Genomic DNA, 19,807 nt, shown 5'->3' on the forward strand with positions numbered 1-19,807 from the left:
CTTAACTAGACAATTAATTACCCAAATTAATGCATACTTTTGAACTTTGTAAAAAAATTTCTTTTGAAGGAAAAATTTGTAAAGATTTATTCTAATCATATCTCTCGTTTTATTCCACCATATTTGTTAAACTTATCAATGATGATCTCAATCATATTTTTCATTCTTTTTTGAGAAGCTCGATTATATTTGATTGATTCTTAATAAAAATCATAAACCAATTAGTCACCTTATAATGCTTTTTCCAAATGGTTGTAATACAGATGTCACGCATCAGTACTAGTACTAGTGTTTAAAAAATGGTTGAACCAGTGCGTTCTTACATGATAGCAATTATATATAGGAGTTAATTTTTTTTCTTGTTTACAAAGTTTATGCGAGTTGTTCTTTGAGCCTAACTAGAGTCAGAAAGTGTCTTAAGGTTCAAATAGAGTTTACGGAACTCACAATCTTGCGAATAAGTCAACTTCTTACGAACTCAATCAACTGTTGTTAGCAAATATATTTTCATCTTTAATTGGGATGCAATTTACTACGTCATATGTATTTTATAATAGCCTAACTAGAGTCAGAAAGTGTCTTAAGGTTCAAATAGAGTTTACAGAACTCACAATCTTGCGAATAAGTCAACTTCTTACGAACTCAATCAACTGTTGTTAGCAAATATATTTTTGTCTTTAATTGGGATGCAATTTAGTACGTCATATGTATTTTATAATAAGTCAAACGAATATTTGTATTTTATCATAAATCACTTTTTTTTTTGGGTCAGGTAGCCTAGTGATTAGAATTCACCTTATAAGGATCATAAATCACTTTCTTTTTTTGGTCAGGTAGCCTAGTGATTAGAATTCACCTTATAAGGTGAATAAGTGGGGTGTCCGGGGTTCGAACTCTGGCCCCTGCATATAATAATGCATTGTTCTAACAACTGAGCTATGCTCACGGGACAATCATAAATCACTTTATTATACTGCAACAAAATAAAAAGTCACTTTATTATACAAATGCATCATTAATGATGTTTTCCTGTCATATCCTTTAGTATTTGTTACTCTTTTTTTCTTTTTATTCTTTTAATATTTTTTTCTCGTATTATTAATAATAGATAATTTTGTAAAATCACTCATAATTTCTTTTTTCAATACAAAATTAAATACATTAGTCAGAGAAATTTCATAGGACATAACAACACAAGACATAACAACACAACATAAGGCAGAACAACATATGACAAACTTTTATGATATTGAATAATTTTTTGTAGACAAAAAAACTATTTTTGTATTTTTGATAACTTGTACGTGAGACAAGAAATTGTGATGTGATCTAGTAAGAGACAATTTTTTGTTTTTTCATGTCAATCCAATTTGTTCTATCCGAGAAACAGTTTTATATATTAAACATTATACAACTGGAGTTGTATGTCCTTCATTTTAAGAGGGGTGCTTTTAGGACATTTTTGACCTAGAATCATGTCTCGGGGCATCTTTTTTCTTCTTTCTTTCAATCTAAATAAGTGGTTTCCATATATATCAAGTTTTTTTTTTGTTATTTCGTCATCTAAGTGTGGCGTTGTGTTGTTTGGCGTCTTGCGAGACGTTGTTTGATTTCACGTCCTTGTTACTGTATTCGTTTGCTTTCTATTGAAAGATCAACTTTAGTCAATTATAGATTCAATCAACGATTTAAGCGTCAACGTCAGCGTTGCAGACCTGAATGTATGGGCATTCCAATGACTATAGATTTTTTTATTTGCAGGCATTTTATCGTTGTATGTTATTAACTTGCATGTTGTGAGTTTGTTCGCGGACTCACCCTTTACGTTTTTAACAAAATTATTTAAATTGAATAATACATGTCATAGTCAACCACTTCACATATATCAATACACAACTTTGACCATTAATATCTTTAATTATCTAAAATAAATTTTTTATTTGTTTTATATTTTGAAAATAATCATTGAGACAAATCGAACAACATCTTATATGCTAATATTTGTATATTTATATATTAGTTCTAAAATATGGTCAAAGTAAATTATGTGAGTAATGCATGTTGTCAAATTGCAACATGTATTTAGAAACAGAAGAAATAATAAAGGCTTAATTGCACTTTTGGCCCCCTATCTTTCCAAAAGTTGATATTTTGGCCCCCTAACTAATTAAAATACAAAATAGCTCCCTATGTATTGGATCTTGGCAGTTATGGCCCCCAAGACCAATTTTGACTTGGTCTTCGCTGATGTGGCACCCACATAACTTAAGTGAGGTGCCACGTGTAATTCCTTTTCTTTCTTTTTTTAATTCATGCTTGCTTTTTTTAATTGGAAAAAATTAAAAAAAAAAGGAAAAAGAAAATAGAAAGTCTGGTACATCACCACCACCAACGTTTGTGATAAGAACTAGGTTAAAGTAAGAATGTCCATTGATAGCACACCTAATTTCATAGCAAGAGCCACAACTTAAACCATTGCTGAAAAGTGTTGTACTCAAAGCAACAGTGTTTGTTCCATACCCTTGACTGTAAAGGTTACCATATCCACAAGCCCCACCTACAGAACAAACACAAACAACAAAATTAGTGAAATAGGTTACTTGTGGCAGCATCTTTATAAAAATCCAGCATGAACTAAAAAAAGAAAAAAAAAATTACACGTGGCACCTCACTTAAGTGATGTGGGTGCCACATCAGCGAAGACCAAGTCAAAATTGGCTTTGGGGGCCAAAACTGCCAAAAATCCAATACATAGGGGGTTGTTTTGTATTTTAATTAGTTAGGGGGGCAAAATCGCAACTTTTGGAAAGATAGGGGGCCAAAAGTGCAATCAAGCCAATAATAAAAAGTACTCCCTCCGTCCCAAGTCAAAGCAACAAAGATGATGGTGTATTAGTTAACAAGTGCACCAAATCGCACACAAATTATAAAATAGTAAGTTATCGTGTATCCACAAAGATTGTCGTTCAACTTGGTAATTATCGGAATTTATTGTATTTAAATAGAATAAAAAAGATGAAAGTGGTTATATGGTTTTAATTGTTTTTCCCAATGCGAGATTAAGATGGTTTGATTCACATCTGTAATGACAATTAGGGTGTACTTGAATTCCCTGTTCGTTCTTTATGGGATTAATTAAAAGTACCTATTAATTAAGACATGAGCATTACATAAACATTGGTTTATTCATAAGAAAAATATCCTTAAAGATGTGAGATTTCTCTATAACCGGCATAACTCAATTATGAAAGCCATGGATATATCCTTTGACTTTGACATAAACATTTCGTATGTCTCCTAAATTGTCATTTAAAGGAATTACACTCCAAAAAGATGACTGTGTAACCCTCCTAAATTTGCGTGTATTTGAGATTTGGAGAATACAATTGTATTTTGTTGAGATTTTGAGATGTTTTGTGAGTTATATGTCTGTTCCGCTGCTATGTTGTGTAACATGATCTTTATGCATGTATGTATTGTGGTTTATTCGGAGACGTAGCATCTATTTCTAGAATATGTTTGTATATTCGCGCGTTTTACCGCTTATTAGAAATAGGGTGTTACAAGTTGGTATCAGAGCTGTGGTCGGTCTTGTCCAGACCAAAACCCGTTGAATTTCCTGTTTGTATGCGACATGTATGGAAGTACTGTCGGTACTTGTTGTGTTGTTTCGTTCTTTTAAGTTGGTTTGAGCATAGTGGGGGAGTAGCAGGTTGTTTCAGGTGTGTTAGTCTGGCAAGGGAAGGTATCTTTGGCTGCAGAGGCTCAGTTGGTTGTGGTTTGTGTTAAGGTTCCTGTTGATTTTGAGTTGGATCTTGTGTGCCTTCCGTTGAAGCATATGGACGTTATTTTTGGTATGGATTGGATGTTGACTTTTGGTGTTAACATTAATTGTTTGACCAAGAGTGTAACGTTTTCTAAGCCGGTAGTTGAGGAAGGTAGAAGGTTCTTGACCGCGGAGCAAGTGAAGAAGTCTTTGGACGGTGAAGCTAGTGTGTTCATGATGTTTGCTTCCTTGAAGGAGAGTAGTGAGAAAGGAGTTGGTGATTTGCCGGTAGTGCAAGAGTTTCAAGAAGTTTTTCCGGACGACATTACCGAATTACCGCCGCAGAGAGAAGTTGAGTTTGCAATTGATTTGGTACCAGGAACGAGTCCTATCTTGATTGCGCCGTATCGGATGTCTGCATCAGATTTGGGTGAGTTGAAGAAGCAGTTGGAAGAGTTGCTTGAGAAACAGTTTATCAGGCCAAGTGTTTCGCCGTGGGGAGCTCCTGTGTTGTTGGTTAAGAAGAAAGATGGAAGCATGAGGTTATGTGCGGATTATCGGCAGTTGAACAAAGTGACAATCAAGAATCGGTATCCGCTTCCGAGGATTGATGATTTGATGGATCAGTTGGTTGGTGCAGAAGTGTTCAGCAAGATTGATTTGAGATCAGGATATCATCAGATTAGAGTGAAGGCGGAAGATATATCCAAAACTGCGTTCAGAACGAGGTATGGACACTATGAGTATTCTGTGATGCCATTTGGAGTATCTAATGCGCCAGGTATCTTCATGGAGTACATGAATAGAATATTTCATCCTTTTTCTGGATCGTTTTGTGGTGGTGTTTATAGATGATATTTTGGTGTATTCTAAGTCTGAAGAAGAGCATGCTGAGCATTTGAGGATTGTGTTGGGAGTTTTGAAAGAGAAGAAACTGTTTGCTAAGTTGTCGAAGTGTGAGTTTTGGTTGCGGGAAGTGAGTTTCCTTGGTCATGTAATTTCTAAAGGTGGTATTGCCGTGGATCCGTCGAAGGTTGATGCAGTGTTGCAGTGGGAATCACCTAAGTCTGTTTTTGAAGTTAGAAGCTTTCTTGGATTGACAGGTTATTATCGGAGGTTCATTGAGGGATTCTCTAAGTTGGCGTTGCCATTGATGCAGTTGATTCGGAAAGGACAAGCTTACGTTTGGGATGCAAAGTGCGAGAAGAGTTTCCAAGAGTTGAAGAAGAGGTTGACGTCAGCTCCAATGTTGATTTTGCCGAATCCGAAGGAATCGTTTGTCGTGTATTGTGATGCTTCTAAGATGGGTCTTGGTGGTGTGCTTATGCAGAATCGTCAGGTTGTGGCTTATGCTTCAAGGCAGTTGAAAGTGCATGAGAAGAACTATCCGACTCATGATTTGGAATTAGCGGCCGTTGTGTATGTGCTGAAGATTTGGAGGCATTATCTGTATGGTTCTAAGTTTGAGGTGTTCAGTGATCACAAGAGTTTGAAGTATTTGTTTGACCAGAAGGAGTTGAATTTGAGGCAGAGGAGATGGTTGGAGTATCTTAAGGATTTTGATTTCCAGTTGAGCTATCATCCTAGAAAGGCCAATGTTGTTGCTGATGCGTTGAGTAGGAAGTCGTTGCATATGTCTGCTTTGATGGTGAAAGAGTTGGAGTTGATTGAGCAGTTTCGGGATTTGAGTTTGGTTAGTGAGTTGACACCGGATGGTGTGAGGTTGGGAATGTTGAAGCTGACAAGTAATATTTTGGAGGAGATCAAGAATGGTCAGTAGGAAGATTTGGAACTTGTTGATCGAGTAGTATTGGTTAACCAAGGTAAGGGTGGAGATTTCAGGTTGGATGAGCACGGTGTTTTGATGTTTCGTGATCGTGTTTGTGTGCCAAATGTTCTTGAGCTTAAGAGGCAGGTTTTGGAAGAAGGTTATAGAAGTAGTTTGAGTATTCATCCAGGAGCGACTAAGATGTATCAGGATTTGAAGAGGTTGTTTTGGTGGCCTGGAATGAAGAAGGATAATGCAGAGTTTTTGTATGCTTGTTTGGTTTGTCAGAAGTCTAAGATTGAACATCAGAAGCCGTCAGGTTTGATGCAACCGTTGTTTGTGCCAGAGTGGAAGTGGGATAGTATATCAATGGATTTTGTTGGAGCGTTGCCGAAGACTGCTAAGGGTTTTGATTCTATTTGGGTGATTGTTGATCGGTTGACGAAGTCGGCACATTTTGTTCCTATCAAGACCGGTATGTCTGTGGCGAAGTTGGCTGAGATCTACATTGAGCAGATTGTTAGATTGCATGGTGTTCCTTCTAGTATTGTGTTGGATCGGGATCCGAGGTTTACTTCTAAGTTTTGGGAGAGTTTGCAAGATGCTTTGGGAACTAAGTTGAGGTTGAGTTCTGCGTATCATCCCCAGACTGATGGTTAGACAGAGAGGACTATTCAGAGCTTGGAAGATTTGTTGAGAGCTTGTGTGTTGGAGCAAGGTGTCAGTTGGATCGAATGTTTACCGTTGATTGAGTTTACTTACAACAACAGTTTTCATTCTAGTATCGGAATGGCACCGTTTGAAGCTTTGTATGGTCGGAGGTGTAGAACTCCTTTGTGTTGGTATGAGTCAAGAGAAAGTGCTTTGTTAGGACCGGAAGTTGTGCAAGAGACGACCAAGAAGGTTAAGATGATTCAAGAGAAGATGAGAGCGTCTCAGAGTAGGCAGAAGAGTTATCATGATAAGAGGAGGAAAGACCTTGAGTTTCAGGTTGGTGATCATGTGTTTTTGAGAGTGAATCCTGTAACTGGTGTTGGACGTGCCTTGAAGTGTCGGAAGTTGACTCCTCGTTTTGTTGGACCTTTTGAGATTGTTGAGAAGGTAGGGGTTGTAGCGTATAGGATTGCGTTACCGCCATCTTTGTCGAATCTTCATGATGTGTTTCATGTGTCTCAGTTGAGGAAGTATGTGTATGATGCGTCTCATGTGATTCAAGTGGATGATTTGGAAGTAAGGGATAATTTGACCGTTGAGACTTGGCCAGTTAGGATTGAGGACCGTGAAGTGAAGCATTTGCGTGGCAAGGAGGTCGTTTTGGTTAAAGTGATTTGGGTTGGACCAACTGGTGAACGTGCCACTTGGGAATCGGAGAGTAGAATGAGGGTTGCGTATCCAGAGTTGTTTCCTTTAGGTAATTTTCGAGGGCGAAAATTCTTTTTAGTGGGGGAGAGTTGTAACAGCCCGATTTTCGCTAGTTTTTATTTTATTATTTATTTATGTGTGATATATGTGCTCTTATGTGATTATTTGCCTCTGTGTGTATTTTTGGTTGGGAATTGTAGAATTCGGTGTAGAAGGGTATTTTAGTCATTTTGGACTTAGGGGCATTTTGATCATTTTGAGAGTAGGGGTAATTTTGTAATTTTGGATGAGGATTATTTTTAATGTTTAGTAGGAGTATTATTTTACCAAGTTACTAGAGAGGGTGTAGTAATTATTTTAATTACCATTAAGTGACCGTTAGTGTTATAATTTACCATTAAGTGAGTAGTGACATTTTGGGTGTTAGAATAGAAATGGGTTAGACCCATTAAGGTTTAAGAGATAAGCCCAATTGAGTAGAGTTAGTATATAAATTTAAACTCTAGTTGTTGGTAACACTAGGTTTTACAAACATTATTCATTTCATTTCATTTGGGAAGAGAAGAGATAGAGACTAGAGGCAACAACAACAACAAGGGTTAGAAGGCAAAGAGGGGATTCAACATCTAGGAGCAAAATTGAGGCTTGGGTTAGAGAATCTTGGTGTTAGAGGTAAGAGGGTTAGATTCAACCATAATCCATAACTTTTTCTCTTTACCCATTTTTGTGAAATTGATGAATTGAATCTAATTGTTGTAAATTCGTGCATGATTGTTGTTGTTATGTTTGAGAACATGATTTATAAGATAATTGTATGTTAGTATGTGAATTAACATGTTTAATTGCATAGTTGTTGGTGCTTTGTGTTCTTGAGCAAGTTTGATAAGAATTGATGTTGTGGTGTTGAATTATGCATGAATTTGTGTTCATTGGTTGTTGTTATTGATTTGGAATATGTTGTTGTTGAATTGGTGCTTTGGGTATCAAGATTGATGAATTGATGAAGAGATTTTGTATTGTTGTTGAAAGTTGAAGAAGTGATGATTATTTGGTGAATTTTGTTATGTTGATGCTTTAATTCCAAAACTTGTATGTGTTTAAGTGTATTGAACTTATATTGACCTATAAACACTTTCTGGAACTTGTTTTGGTGAATTGGGGGATTGAAAATTGGATTTTGGGGTGAAAAGGGTTGGAACCCGTAATATTTTTGCTGCAGAACTGTGATGTTTCGCTTAAGCGAACGCGTAAGCGAACCAGCATGTAGGTTCTGACTTGAGTTCGCTCAAGCGAACTGTGCCTTCGCTTAAGCGAACCTGCACAGGTTTAGCCACTTTTGATTTTTCGTTTCGTGCACTTGAGGACCAATCCGATACTTCTAAAATGTTTCTTTGGACTTAATTAACCTCGGTTTACACCTTTAATCCTACTAGAACAAGATTTGAGTTGGTTTGGACTTGAATTCATGAAAATCGTATAACTTTTGTAAAAACGGTCCAAACGTTGATTTTTCCAAAAACCCGTTTTCTCCGGAATTTGAAGTGGGATTAGAGTTGTATATTGTTTATATGAGTTTTAAAAATGGTTGTGATTGGTTCTATCAAGTTTGAACTTGTTTTGCTTTGAAAATGGAAAATTTTGTGAAAAGTGAAAAAGTGAGACGAACTTTGGGTTTTTCTTGAATTCGTCGTATTTGGCCGATGAAATGCTTATGTAACCTCTACTGCATATATATGTGACTTGTGGGAGTACATGGCATAGGCAATTGAGCTTGTTTACTTGGTTTTGACTTAAATGTTCAATTAATTTAATGTTATGATTTGGAGAGACGAACTTGACAAAAGATGACCTTTGTGAACCAATTGATTGTGAATCCTTTATGGAGAATTGTTATATGTTATGTGAAGATGATTGGTGGTGCAATCATGTGACAACTTCATGTTGTGTGATTTTTGATGTTGTTGGTGATTGTATATATGTTAAGTTGGTGGTGAATTATTGATGATTGCATATATACATGTATTGGTGATGGTGAGGTGATTATTGTTTGTGTGAACATATGCATTTGTAGTTGAGTCATATGTTCATGCATTCATGACTGATGGTGGTGGATTTTATATCCAAGACTGATGGTGGCGGATTTTATATCCAATTGAGGTGAGTACGATGTTTTTGTTGCATCGAAGGTGACGACATTGAGGTGTTTTGGTACCACATGCATCTAGAGAAGAGTCTAGAACATTGCATGCATTTGAATAATTGATGAGTTGTGTCATAATTGAATATATGACTTGGCGAATTTGTGTATTGGTGAAATTTGGTGAATGTTGTGATTGTGTGGATTGATGTATAAGTACATTGGTGAAATTTGGTGAATGTTGTGATTGTGTGGATTGATGTATAAGTACATTGGTGAATTTTGTGGATGGTTGTGAATAATTGATTTATGCTCTAATTGCATGTCTTAATTGTTTGTACTTATACACTTGGTGAATCTATTTGATGATAATTAATTGGATAATAATGATGAGGTGAGAATTGTATATATACATACATATGATATGGTGATTTCTTTGATAATGATGAATGCTTGCTTATAATTTGGAAATGATGAATTGTACTTGTTGAGATAAGCATGCTAGATGAGTAATGAAGTGAGTAATGTTTTCATTGATTGATGTTGATAAATGATGAGCTTTTGTTGATGACTTGATTAGAGGTTGAATATGCATGCTATGCTATGATAATAATGTGATGGCTTGAAATGTAAGTGATGGGGGATAATAATAATCATGTGATGCTAGTGTTCTAGGAGGAAGGGTTATGTATATGTGATACGTGTATGGTACACTTGTTGATATGAACTTGGAATGATGATATGGAATGGTTTTGAATGGTATGAGAATCATGAATACTTGTGAATACATGTATGATTTGTTATTCTGTATTCTTGAATATATCTTTCATTTCCAATGTTCTTGTTTAAATCTTTTATGGATTATGATGATGTAATGCTAACCCTCAGTGGTCTGTGGTGGACCGCCTACCTTTCTGTATGGACGGGTAGACGGCGTGCAGGATGCTTAGTTGTTTGCTTGTTGATGCCTAGGAGTGGAGTTCCTCTTTTTCATGCAAGTGTCTAGATTAGGGCTCTGATCTAGGATAGTTCTTGCATGTTGGTTTTTATTTTTGGACCATGTATTTTGGAGTTGAGATGTTATTTGTTATTTGAGATTTGGAGAATACAATTGTATTTTGTTGAGATCTGGAGATGTTTTGTGAGTTATATGTCTGTTCCGCTGCTATGTTGTGTAACATGATCTTTATGCATGTATGTATTGTGGTTTATTCGGAGACGTAGCATCTATTTCTAGAATATGTTTGTATATTCGCGCGTTTTACCGCTTATTAGAAATAGGGTGTTACAAGTTGGTATCAGAGCTGTGGTCGGTCTTGTCCAGACCAAAACCCGTTGAATTTCCTGTTTGTATGCGACATGTATGGAAGTACTGTCGGTACTTGTTGTGTTGTTTCGTTCTTTTAAGTTGGTTTGAGCATAGTGGGGGAGTAGCAGGTTGTTTCAGGTGTGTTAGTCTGGCAAGGGAAGGTATCTTTGGCTGCAGAGGCTCAGTTGGTTGTGGTTTGTGTTAAGGTTCCTGTTGATTTTGAGTTGGATCTTGTGTGCCTTCCGTTGAAGCATATGGACGTTATTTTTGGTATGGATTGGATGTTGACTTTTGGTGTTAACATTAATTGTTTGACCAAGAGTGTAACGTTTTCTAAGCCGGTAGTTGAGGAAGGTAGAAGGTTCTTGACCGCGGAGCAAGTGAAGAAGTCTTTGGACGGTGAAGCTAGTGTGTTCATGATGTTTGCTTCCTTGAAGGAGAGTAGTGAGAAAGGAGTTGGTGATTTGCCGGTAGTGCAAGAGTTTCAAGAAGTTTTTCCGGACGACATTACCGAATTACCGCCGCAGAGAGAAGTTGAGTTTGCAATTGATTTGGTACCAGGAACGAGTCCTATCTTGATTGCGCCGTATCGGATGTCTGCATCAGATTTGGGTGAGTTGAAGAAGCAGTTGGAAGAGTTGCTTGAGAAACAGTTTATCAGGCCAAGTGTTTCGCCGTGGGGAGCTCCTGTGTTGTTGGTTAAGAAGAAAGATGGAAGCATGAGGTTATGTGCGGATTATCGGCAGTTGAACAAAGTGACAATCAAGAATCGGTATCCGCTTCCGAGGATTGATGATTTGATGGATCAGTTGGTTGGTGCAGAAGTGTTCAGCAAGATTGATTTGAGATCAGGATATCATCAGATTAGAGTGAAGGCGGAAGATATATCCAAAACTGCGTTCAGAACGAGGTATGGACACTATGAGTATTCTGTGATGCCATTTGGAGTATCTAATGCGCCAGGTATCTTCATGGAGTACATGAATAGAATATTTCATCCTTTTTCTGGATCGTTTTGTGGTGGTGTTTATAGATGATATTTTGGTGTATTCTAAGTCTGAAGAAGAGCATGCTGAGCATTTGAGGATTGTGTTGGGAGTTTTGAAAGAGAAGAAGCTGTTTGCTAAGTTGTCGAAGTGTGAGTTTTGGTTGCGGGAAGTGAGTTTCCTTGGTCATGTAATTTCTAAAGGTGGCATTGCCGTGGATCCGTCGAAGGTTGATGCAGTGTTGCAGTGGGAATCACCTAAGTCTGTTTTTGAAGTTAGAAGCTTTCTTGGATTGACAGGTTATTATCGGAGGTTCATTGAGGGATTCTCTAAGTTGGCGTTGCCATTGATGCAGTTGATTCGGAAAGGACAAGCTTACGTTTGGGATGCAAAGTGCGAGAAGAGTTTCCAAGAGTTGAAGAAGAGGTTGACGTCAGCTCCAATGTTGATTTTGCCGAATCCGAAGGAATCGTTTGTCGTGTATTGTGATGCTTCTAAGATGGGTCTTGGTGGTGTGCTTATGCAGAATCGTCAGGTTGTGGCTTATGCTTCAAGGCAGTTGAAAGTGCATGAGAAGAACTATCCGACTCATGATTTGGAATTAGCGGCCGTTGTGTATGTGCTGAAGATTTGGAGGCATTATCTGTATGGTTCTAAGTTTGAGGTGTTCAGTGATCACAAGAGTTTGAAGTATTTGTTTGACCAGAAGGAGTTGAATTTGAGGCAGAGGAGATGGTTGGAGTATCTTAAGGATTTTGATTTCCAGTTGAGCTATCATCCTGGAAAGGCCAATGTTGTTGCTGATGCGTTGAGTAGGAAGTCGTTGCATATGTCTGCTTTGATGGTGAAAGAGTTGGAGTTGATTGAGCAGTTTCGGGATTTGAGTTTGGTTAGTGAGTTGACACCGGATGGTGTGAGGTTGGGAATGTTGAAGCTGACAAGTAATATTTTGGAGGAGATCAAGAATGGTCAGTAGGAAGATTTGGAACTTGTTGATCGAGTAGTATTGGTTAACCAAGGTAAGGGTGGAGATTTCAGGTTGGATGAGCACGGTGTTTTGATGTTTCGTGATCGTGTTTGTGTGCCAAATGTTCTTGAGCTTAAGAGGCAGGTTTTGGAAGAAGGTCATAGAAGTAGTTTGAGTATTCATCCAGGAGCGACTAAGATGTATCAGGATTTGAAGAGGTTGTTTTGGTGGCCTGGAATGAAGAAGGATAATGCAGAGTTTTTGTATGCTTGTTTGGTTTGTCAGAAGTCTAAGATTGAACATCAGAAGCCGTCAGGTTTGATGCAACCGTTGTTTGTGCCAGAGTGGAAGTGGGATAGTATATCAATGGATTTTGTTGGAGCGTTGCCGAAGACTGCTAAGGGTTTTGATTCTATTTGGGTGATTGTTGATCGGTTGAGGAAGTCGGCACATTTTGTTCCTATCAAGACCGGTATGTCTGTGGCGAAGTTGGCTGAGATCTACATTGAGCAGATTGTTAGATTGCATGGTGTTCCTTCTAGTATTGTGTTGGATCGGGATCCGAGGTTTACTTCTAAGTTTTGGGAGAGTTTGCAAGATGCTTTGGGAACTAAGTTGAGGTTGAGTTCTGCGTATCATCCCCAGACTGATGGTTAGACAGAGAGGACTATTCAGAGCTTGGAAGATTTGTTGAGAGCTTGTGTGTTGGAGCAAGGTGTCAGTTGGATCGAATGTTTACCGTTGATTGAGTTTACTTACAACAACAGTTTTCATTCTAGTATCGGAATGGCACCGTTTGAAGCTTTGTATGGTCGGAGGTGTAGAACTCCTTTGTGTTGGTATGAGTCAAGAGAAAGTGCTTTGTTAGGACCGGAAGTTGTGCAAGAGACGACCAAGAAGGTTAAGATGATTCAAGAGAAGATGAGAGCGTCTCAGAGTAGGCAGAAGAGTTATCATGATAAGAGGAGGAAAGACCTTGAGTTTCAGGTTGGTGATCATGTGTTTTTGAGAGTGAATCCTGTAACTGGTGTTGGACGTGCCTTGAAGTGTCGGAAGTTGACTCCTCGTTTTGTTGGACCTTTTGAGATTGTTGAGAAGGTAGGGGTTGTAGCGTATAGGATTGCGTTACCGCCATCTTTGTCGAATCTTCATGATGTGTTTCATGTGTCTCAGTTGAGGAAGTATGTGTATGATGCGTCTCATGTGATTCAAGTGGATGATTTGGAAGTAAGGGATAATTTGACCGTTGAGACTTGGCCAATTAGGATTGAGGACCGTGAAGTGAAGCATTTGCGTGGCAAGGAGGTCGTTTTGGTTAAAGTGATTTGGGTTGGACCAACTGGTGAAAGTGCCACTTGGGAATCGGAGAGTAGAATGAGGGTTGCGTATCCAGAGTTGTTTCCTTTAGGTAATTTTCGAGGGCGAAAATTCTTTTTAGTGGGGGAGAGTTGTAACAGCCCGATTTTCGCTAGTTTTTATTTTATTATTTATTTATGTGTGATATATGTGCTCTTATGTGATTATTTGCCTCTGTGTGTATTTTTGGTTGGGAATTGTAGAATTCGGTGTAGAAGGGTATTTTAGTCATTTTGGACTTAGGGGCATTTTGATCATTTTGAGAGTAGGGGTAATTTTGTAATTTTGGATGAGGATTATTTTTAATGTTTAGTAGGAGTATTATTTTACCAAGTTACTAGAGAGGGTGTAGTAATTATTTTAATTACCATTAAGTGACCGTTAGTGTTATAATTTACCATTAAGTGAGTAGTGACATTTTGGGTGTTAGAATAGAAATGGGTTAGACCCATTAAGGTTTAAGAGATAAGCCCAATTGAGTAGAGTTAGTATATAAATTTAAACTCTAGTTGTTGGTAACACTAGGTTTTACAAACATTATTCATTTCATTTCATTTGGGAAGAGAAGAGATAGAGACTAGAGGCAACAACAACAACAAGGGTTAGAAGGCAAAGAGGGGATTCAACATCTAGGAGCAAAATTGAGGCTTGGGTTAGAGAATCTTGGTGTTAGAGGTAAGAGGGTTAGATTCAACCATAATCCATAACTTTTTCTCTTTACCCATTTTTGTGAAATTGATGAATTGAATCTAATTGTTGTAAATTCGTGCATGATTGTTGTTGTTATGTTTGAGAACATGATTTATAAGATAATTGTATGTTAGTATGTGAATTAACATGTTTAATTGCATAGTTGTTGGTGCTTTGTGTTCTTGAGCAAGTTTGATAAGAATTGATGTTGTGGTGTTGAATTATGCATGAATTTGTGTTCATTGGTTGTTGTTATTGATTTGGAATATGTTGTTGTTGAATTGGTGCTTTGGGTATCAAGATTGATGAATTGATGAAGAGATTTCGTATTGTTGTTGAAAGTTGAAGAAGTGATGATTATTTGGTGAATTTTGTTATGTTGATGCTTTAATTCCAAAACTTGTATGTGTTTAAGTGTATTGAACTTATATTGACCTATAAACACTTTCTGGAACTTGTTTTGGTGAATTGGGGGATTGAAAATTGGATTTTGGGGTGAAAAGGGTTGGAACCCGTAATATTTTTGCTGCAGAACTGTGATGTTTCGCTTAAGCGAACGCGTAAGCGAACCAGCATGTAGGTTCTGACTTGAGTTCGCTCAAGCGAACTGTGCCTTCGCTTAAGCGAACCTGCACAGGTTTAGCCACTTTTGATTTTTCGTTTCGTGCACTTGAGGACCAATCCGATACTTCTAAAATGTTTCTTTGGACTTAATTAACCTCGGTTTACACCTTTAATCCTACTAGAACAAGATTTGAGTTGGTTTGGACTTGAATTCATGAAAATCGTATAACTTTTGTAAAAACGGTCCAAACGTTGATTTTTCCAAAAACCCGTTTTCTCCGGAATTTGAAGTGGGATTAGAGTTGTATATTGTTTATATGATTTTTAAAAATGGTTGTGATTGGTTCTATCAAGTTTGAACTTGTTTTGCTTTGAAAATGGAAAATTTTGTGAAAAGTGAAAAAGTGAGACGAACTTTGGGTTTTTCTTGAATTCGTCGTATTTGGCCGATGAAATGCTTATGTAACCTCTACTGCATATATATGTGACTTGTGGGAGTACATGGCATAGGCAATTGAGCTTGTTTACTTGGTTTTGACTTAAATGTTCAATTAATTTAATGTTATGATTTGGAGAGACGAACTTGACTAAAGATGACCTTTGTGAACCAATTGATTGTGAATCCTTTATGGAGAATTGTTATATGTTATGTGAAGATGATTGGTGGTGCAATCATGTGACAACTTCATGTTGTGTGATTTTTGATGTTGTTGGTGATTGTATATATGTTAAGTTGGTGGTGAATTATTGATGATTGCATATATACATGTATTGGTGATGGTGAGGTGATTATTGTTTGTGTGAACATATGCATTTGTAGTTGAGTCATATGTTCATGCATTCATGACTGATGGTGGTGGATTTTATATCCAAGACTGATGGTGGCGGATTTTATATCCAATTGAGGTGAGTACGATGTTTTTGTTGCATCGAAGGTGACGACCTTGAGGTGTTTTGGTACCACATGCATCTAGAGAAGAGTCTAGAACATTGCATGCATTTGAATAATTGATGAGTTGTGTCATAATTGAATATATGACTTGGCGAATTTGTGTATTGGTGAAATTTGGTGAATGTTGTGATTGTGTGGATTGATGTATAAGTACATTGGTGAAATTTGGTGAATGTTGTGATTGTGTGGATTGATGTATAAGTACATTGGTGAATTTTGTGGATGGTTGTGAATAATTGATTTATGCTCTAATTGCATGTCTTAATTGTTTGTACTTATACACTTGGTGAATCTATTTGATGATAATTAATTGGATAATAATGATGAGGTGAGAATTGTATATATACATACATATGATATGGTGATTTCTTTGATAATGATGAATGCTTGCTTATAATTTGGAAATGATGAATTGTACTTGTTGAGATAAGCATGCTAGATGAGTAATGAAGTGAGTAATGTTTTCATTGATTGATGTTGATAAATGATGAGCTTTTGTTGATGACTTGATTAGAGGTTGAATATGCATGCTATGCTATGATAATAATGTGATGGCTTGAAATGTAAGTGATGGGGGATAATAATAATCATGTGATGCTAGTGTTCTAGGAGGAAGGGTTATGTATATGTGATACGTGTATGGTACACTTGTTGATATGAACTTGGAATGATGATATGGAATGGTTTTGAATGGTATGAGAATCATGAATACTTGTGAATACATGTATGATTTGCTATTCTGTATTCTTGAATATATCTTTCATTTCCAATGTTCTTGTTTAAATCTTTTATGGATTATGATGATGTAATGCTAACCCTCAGTGGTCTGTGGTGGACCGCCTACCTTTCTGTATGGACGGGTAGACGGCGTGCAGGATGCTTAGTTGTTTGCTTGTTGATGCCTAGGAGTGGAGTTCCTCTTTTTCATGCAAGTGTCTAGATTAGGGCTCTGATCTAGGATAGTTCTTGCATGTTGGTTTTTATTTTTGGACCATGTATTTTGGAGTTGAGATGTTATTTGTTATTTGAGATTTGGAGAATACAATTGTATTTTGTTGAGATCTGGAGATGTTTTGTGAGTTATATGTCTGTTCCGCTGCTATGTTGTGTAACATGATCTTTATGCATGTATGTATTGTGGTTTATTCGGAGACGTAGCATCTATTTCTAGAATATGTTTGTATATTCGCGCGTTTTACCGCTTATTAGAAATAGGGTGTTACAAGTTGGTATCAGAGCTGTGGTCGGTCTTGTCCAGACCAAAACCCGTTGAATTTCCTGTTTGTATGCGACATGTATGGAAGTACTGTCGGTACTTGTTGTGTTGTTTCGTTCTTTTAAGTTGGTTTGAGCATAGTGGGGGAGTAGCAGGTTGTTTCAGGTGTGTTAGTCTGGCAAGGGAAGGTATCTTTGGCTGCAGAGGCTCAGTTGGTTGTGGTTTGTGTTAAGGTTCCTGTTGATTTTGAGTTGGATCTTGTGTGCCTTCCGTTGAAGCATATGGACGTTATTTTTGGTATGGATTGGATGTTGACTTTTGGTGTTAACATTAATTGTTTGACCAAGAGTGTAACGTTTTCTAAGCCGGTAGTTGAGGAAGGTAGAAGGTTCTTGACCGCGGAGCAAGTGAAGAAGTCTTTGGACGGTGAAGCTAGTGTGTTCATGATGTTTGCTTCCTTGAAGGAGAGTAGTGAGAAAGGAGTTGGTGATTTGCCGGTAGTGCAAGAGTTTCCAGAAGTTTTTCCGGACGACATTACCGAATTACCGCCGCAGAGAGAAGTTGAGTTTGCAATTGATTTGGTACCAGGAATGAGTCCTATCTTGATTGCGCCGTATCGGATGTCTGCATCAGATTTGGGTGAGTTGAAGAAGCAGTTGGAAGAGTTGCTTGAGAAACAGTTTATCAGGCCAAGTGTTTCGCCGTGGGGAGCTCCTGTGTTGTTGGTTAAGAAGAAAGATGGAAGCATGAGGTTATGTGCGGATTATCGGCAGTTGAACAAAGTGACAATCAAGAATCGGTATCCGCTTCCGAGGATTGATGATTTGATGGATCAGTTGGTTGGTGCAGAAGTGTTCAGCAAGATTGATTTGAGATCAGGATATCATCAGATTAGAGTGAAGGCGGAAGATATATCCAAAACTGCGTTCAGAACGAGGTATGGACACTGTGAGTATTCTGTGATGCCATTTGGAGTATCTAATGCGCCAGGTGTCTTCATGGAGTACATGAATAGAATATTTCATCCTTTTTCTGGATCGTTTTGTGGTGGTGTTTATAGATGATATTTTGGTGTATTCTAAGTCTGAAGAAGAGCATGCTGAGCATTTGAGGATTGTGTTGGGAGTTTTGAAAGAGAAGAAGCTGTTTGCTAAGTTGTCGAAGTGTGAGTTTTGGTTGCGGGAAGTGAGTTTCCTTGGTCATGTGATTTCTAAAGGTGGCATTGCCGTGGATCCGTCGAAGGTTGATGCAGTGTTGCAGTGGGAATCACCTAAGTCTGTTTTTGAAGTTAGAAGCTTTCTTGGATTGACAGGTTATTATCGGAGGTTCATTGAGGGATTCTCTAAGTTGGCGTTGCCATTGACGCAGTTGATTCGGAAAGGACAAGCTTACGTTTGGGATGCAAAGTGCGAGAAGAGTTTCCAAGAGTTGAAGAAGAGGTTGACGTCAGCTCCAGTGTTGATTTTGCCGAATCCGAAGGAATCGTTTGTCGTGTATTGTGATGCTTCTAAGATGGGTCTTGGTGGTGTGCTTATGCAGAATCGTCAGGTTGTGGCTTATGCTTCAAGGCAGTTGAAAGTGCATGAGAAGAACTATCCGACTCATGATTTAGAATTAGCGGCCGTTGTGTATGTGGCTTATGCAGAATCGTTTGTCGTGTATTTTGATAGCTTGGTTGCAAACTTAGTCTCAAGAACAATGTGCTACTTCTAGCACCATTAAAAATATTGGAGTGTTTCTTATGAAACTTATTTTGAGAGTTTCCTCAAGACTCTTTATGTATTTTGAGAGTGTTGAACAATGGTTGTAAACTTATTGAGAGTTTCCTTATGACTTTTATGTTTTATGGTGATGAATGTTTGTGATGGGTATGAAGACAATTTATAAAGTGTATTTAACTGTGTATTTATAATTTCCAAGTTTCATATGGTTTGATATAGTAAATGCATTTGCAATATTAATATAATTAATGAAATCCGGCAGAAAATTGAACATTAAATCAATAAATGCAAATTACTTTGAATTTTCTCACTAATTAGTGACGGAAATAAATTTGTCGTTAAACCATAGATTGTAGTGTGTGAGGAAATTCAGTTTCGTGACAATTGATCATGAAATATACCCTCACAATTTGAAAGGGAAACCCAATCCGTCATTAATTATTGACGAAAATATAGGTGAAAAGGGATGGGCTGATCCCTCACTATTAGAGAGGGATCATCTATCCCTCACTAATTACTGACGGATTTGGTACATTTCTACTTCATCTTTAGTGAGGGCTTTATATTATTATTGACGGATTTTATCCATGTCAATTAGTGACGGAAACCAAAATCCCTCACAAATATTTAACAAGGCCAAAATTCGGAACAAATTACTGGTCGTCACAAAATCCGTCACTAAATTCGTTTGTGACGGAATTATAGTTGTTTAGGGATGGATTTATACCCTCACTAAAACTGATTTTTCTAGTAGTGAGAAAATGAAGCAATGTATCAAAAATAAGATCATCCTCTTCAAACAAAATGTGATTTTTCCTTACGCTCTTTTCTTTTTATATGTCCATGGTTTATACATTGAGGACGATGTCCATTTCAAGCATGGGGTAAATTCTTCTAAATTTTCCTCGACTTTGCATTCCTGTTTAATTTTCCTTTATTATTTTTTATGTTTGGGTAAATGGAAATAAGATGATCATATTGTACTTCATTTCTAAAGTTTATACACATTCCCT

The 19,807-nt window shown here is 37.4% G+C and overlaps 1 long non-coding RNA gene across 1 annotated transcript; it reads left to right on the top strand.

The window, feature by feature from the left end:
- The first annotated feature begins 14,189 nt into the window (after positions 1–14,189).
- LOC146904166 (uncharacterized) lies at positions 14,190–17,030 on the top strand. Its single transcript, XR_015018553.1, has 2 exons — positions 14,190–14,326; positions 16,722–17,030. It is a non-coding gene; the product is annotated as an uncharacterized LOC146904166 (long non-coding RNA).
- The last annotated feature ends 2,777 nt before the right edge of the window (positions 17,031–19,807 follow it).

The sequence above is a fragment of the Medicago sativa genome, chromosome 7 (assembly GCF_051527215.1).
Source record: "Medicago sativa cultivar Bolivia chromosome 7, Bolivia_mono, whole genome shotgun sequence".
In the NCBI taxonomy this organism is placed as follows: domain Eukaryota; kingdom Viridiplantae; phylum Streptophyta; class Magnoliopsida; order Fabales; family Fabaceae; genus Medicago; species Medicago sativa.